At 37.6% G+C, this 4,586-nt stretch overlaps 1 pseudogene; it reads left to right on the top strand.

Annotated features, from left to right (window-relative positions):
* Positions 1-1,858: 1,858 nt before the first annotated feature.
* Positions 1,859-2,665, top strand: LOC106733488 (translationally-controlled tumor protein pseudogene; annotated as a pseudogene).
* The last annotated feature ends 1,921 nt before the right edge of the window (positions 2,666-4,586 follow it).

Raw genomic sequence — 4,586 nt, 5'->3', positions numbered from 1 at the left:
TGTGAATTTTGCCCACTTCTCCCAACTGGTGGTAGATAACTCCCTTTGGTTGGATGCAGGGGAAATGTAAAAGAACAAATTGTTGGGAATGCCTGGTCTCCAGTACATACTCCCCCTGTCTCCCCTGTAGGAGTAAGTGTTCACAGAGAATTTCTCATTCATTTCAACACAGGCCTGCTTTCCCAGGCTAAGTCTGCGAGCCGACCCACCCCTGTCTATCCTCTTCCATGAGCTATTGACAGAGCTCCTGTATTCCTTCATCTTTGTCCTGGCTTCTCCCAAGGGAGGGCCTTAAGGGAAGAAAAAAAAAAGTCTACAAATAGAACTACCATATGAACCAGCAATCCCATTCCTAGGCATCTACCCAAAGGACAGAAGAATTCTTCATTGGAAAAATGCTTGCACATCGATGTTTATTGTGGCACTTTTCACAATTGCTAAGACATGGAACCAACCCAAATGCCCCCGTACGCTGAATGGATTGAAAAACTGTGGCACATATATTCTATGGAATACTATTCAGGCGGAAAAAAAAAAAAGAAAACATAAACAAAACCCTGGCTTTTGACAGAAAGTGTAAGAATATGGAAGATTTACTACTGAGTAAAGCAAGCCAGGATATGAAGGCGAGACACTGTATGTCCCCACTTAATATATACTGAGTGTCCTCACTCTATAACTGAAGCTGACGGGCTAAAGGATGTACAAACACAAGAGATGGATGTGAATGCCAGATGTGGTGTGTGTGGAGGAGTGGGGCCTGGGGAAGAACATTTGGAGGAGGGATATGGAGACAGCATTGTTGAGACAGGGAGGTAGTATTGTTATATTTTGATCAACTGGACCAGGGAGAAATGTTCACATATTGAAATGATCACCTTGTAAGCTAAATAGTGTGATTGAATGTATTTTAAAAAGGCAAAAAAATTAAATTTAATTTAAAAAAATAAAAAATAAAGTATGTTGAGGGCCAGCAGATGGTGTGGAGGTTAAAACGCTTGATCCTATATAGATGGCTGTGCAGTTTGAGTTCCAAACCCAGCGCTTGAAACACATGCTGAGCATATATGCATGTGAGCCCAAAATACTGAGAGGAAAATGGAGGAGAAAGGATTGTGATATGGCTGTCCTCTCTGGAATGGGGTGATTTTTCACTTTCTCCTCTCTCTCTCACTCTCTCTCTCTCTCTGTCTCTCTCCAGCAAATGCACGCACCCTATAGCAAAAATTGAATAATAAAGTTTGAAAAAGGTGATCTTTACTTTCATTTATTTATTTATTTATTTATTTATTTTAGATTTTTGCCATAGGATATATGTGATTCCTGGAGAGAAAGAGAGAAGGAAATTGAGGAATCCCCCCCAGGGGGATGGCCACACCACAATCTCTTCTCCTTCACACTCCTCCACCCAGTGTGTCCTTCAAGATGCATGGTCTGAGACTCAAACTGCTGAGTCAGCCATGTGGGATCCACTGCCTTAACAACCATGCCATCTGCTGGCCCCCAAAAAAGTTGCTCCTTAAATTCTGCCATAGTATTAATTAGTTTATATTGGAAGAATCATTTTTTTATATTGTACTTTGTTTATGAAGTGAACAGATTGCAAAGGATGAAATTTTACTAATTACTAAGATGACTGTTATTAGCCAAGCAAGTAATGGGGCGCCCTTCTTCACGACACATATGAGCACAGTTATGTGCTCTATAAATAAGGATTCCACTCGATAGTGGCAAACATAGTGGGAGGATATATAAATCTGAAAAGCTGAGGCTCGGTTCTATTATTGGTAGTCTTTTAAACCAAAATTCACTAAATCTTTTATGATAGTATGTATTAATGCTTGGGACAGAATAATTTATGCACTTAAAAAATCTCCGGTTGACTTTTCCGCCCACTCTCCCACCCCTCAAGTGCCGCTCTAGCTGCACCATGCTTGCTCCTTGCTCCAGGCTCCTACTCAGCAGGCGCTGCGGTGGTCTCCCTCCAACAGCCATCATAATTGTCTACTGGGACCTCATCAGCCACGATGAGATGTTCTCCGACATTTACAAGATCTGGGAGATCGCAGAAAAGCTGTGCCTAGAGGTGGAGGGAAGATGGTCAGTAGGACAGAGGGGTAACATCAATGACTTGCTCATTGGTGGAAATGCCTCCGCTGAAGGCCCTGAGGGCAAATGTACCGAAAGCACAGTAGTCACTGGTGCTGACATTGTAATGAACTGTCACTTGTAGGAAACCAGCTTCAGGAAAGAAGCCTACAAGAAGTACATCAAAGATTACATGAAATCAATCAAAGGCAAACTTGAAGAACAGAGACCGGAAAGAGTAAAACCGTTTATGACAGGATAAAACCATTTATGACAGGGGCTGCAGAACAAATCAAGCATATTCTTGCTCATTTCAAAGACCACCAGTTCTTTATTCATGAAAATATGAATCCAGATGGCATGGTATGACCCCATATATGATTTTCTTTAAGGATGGTTTAGAAATGGAAAAATGTTAACAAATTTGGCAATGACTTTAGATCTATCATCTGTCATCATAACTGACTGCTGCTTGTCATCCACAAAACACTAGGACTAAAGACAAATGGGACTGATGTCATCTTGAGCTCTTCATTTATTTTGACTGTGATTTATTTGAAGTGGAGGCATTGTTTTTTAAGGAAAATAACATGCCACGTAAGTTGTCTAAAAATAAAATGCACTTAAACTAAAAAAAAAATCTCTGGTTGCAAAGTGTTCCTGGAGACCAGATCTTTTTAAAATATAAATAAAAAGCATTAGAAAAAAATTATATGCATATTTGCTTATATCTATGTCTTAACTACAGATCAAACTTCAAGTAATGGCTACAATGAGAAAAGTTAATAATATCAAATTCAAGTTTCATTTTAAAGGAGGCAGAGAAAGCATCAAAGTCCTTTGTGTATTTGTGGTATCCAGTATGAGATAGGTGCATAAAAGATACTCAATACATGATTAAATGAGGAAATGATACTAATTGTTTAATTTCTATCTTAATTTTTTGATTTTCACTATGAGCACATGAAAGAATTTGCTGAGCAAATTATGGAGGCATTTTTCAACCCTACCTGCAGCCCCTTCAAAATATCTATTTTGCACAGATTTTTTTTTCATATTATGAAATACATGTTTTTAAGTAGAAATTAATTTTTCAAGTCATATTTATTACTGAAAAAGATCAGGGTTTACGTTATGGTCACATAAGTATTTAATCTCTGATGCCACCCAATTTAAATTTTACTGGAATTCTGACTGGGTAAATTCCTTAGTTCATGTTTCTACCTTTTATGCCATTCTGATGAAGGGAATTGGTCAGAAAAGAGACAGCTCCTAATTTCCTGGAAGAATGTAATGGTCATAGTGTGACCATTTCTGCTGCTGTTCTTGCTGTAGCCTTGGTTGTGTTAACTGCTTCTGAGCCAGCCACCAAACTCCAGCTGCTGGATCAAGATTCACAGTGACTTCTGTGCTGGACAAAAGGAACATTTCTAGTCAACCATAGATGACCTGGCATCTAAGAGCTCACAGATCTTTTGTACCCTGGAAGTCAGCATCTTCTTTCAGGTTTATAGTGCCCTCTGTTGGGAAAAGTCTGTCAAATCCAGACACTGCAGTATGGTTAACATTGCTCAACCAATCCTGAAACTGTGTCATATAGAAGTTTTACTGTTCATTTGTTTGTTTTTATAGAAGTATTAGTTTTCCAAATTTTAAAGAGCCATGCCTACAGCTCTGGAAGATTTCTCCTTTCTTTGGTACAAGATTATTAATTTGAGGGATTAGAAACCTAATAAGTATGCTATTAAAATCTCCCTTCATATTTTCTTCCATAGTTCCTGGGGTACTCTTGCAAATGAGACTCCTGGTGACTTTCAAGAATATCTCAGAGTTGAAATATCTATGGGTATCAGGCTTTATCGTAACTTTTGTTATACCAACCCAAAATACAAAATGTTATTCTCTGCCAATTTTCCCAGTCAAAACTTAATTTACTCTTGAATGGTACAAGAGATCTTGTAAAAAATGCATTAATCAAATTCAAAGCTCAAAAATGAATGTAATATACAATGCAATAAAATATTTCTATTTCTGGAGCTAGCTGCTTGGAAGATACAGCAGGGCAATTGCCTAGTCTCCAAATACGCCAGTATAAGAGGTCTTGGGGCCCCTTCATCAAAATAGTGGGAAATATAAGATGTGATACAACTTATAATGACAAAAATCAGATACATAGTTAAACATTAAAATATTATTAAATGAAAACTTCAGTGTGTATATTAGAGAAATGTTCTCAAAGCTTCCATTTCAATTTATAATTCTCAATGTATACAAGTTATCTTGAAAACACTAAGCACATTCTGCCACACATTCAAGCTGAAATCCATGCTAACAAATGGAGTAAATCAGATTACATTATAGCTTAATTTCTGATGCACTGGACAAAAATAGGGCCTAATAGGTATCCATTAAATATGTACTGTCAACAATCTTTTGAAATAGAAAATGAAATTTATTTCACTATTTTATTGAATCTCATGATATTTTTTTTTAGTTCC

The sequence above is a fragment of the Tupaia chinensis genome, unplaced genomic scaffold (genome assembly GCF_000334495.1).
Source record: "Tupaia chinensis unplaced genomic scaffold, TupChi_1.0 Scaffold143886_1, whole genome shotgun sequence".
NCBI lineage: Eukaryota > Metazoa > Chordata > Mammalia > Scandentia > Tupaiidae > Tupaia > Tupaia belangeri.
Note: the sequence above shows the minus strand (reverse complement) of the source record. Positions and strands in the feature narration are given on the sequence as shown.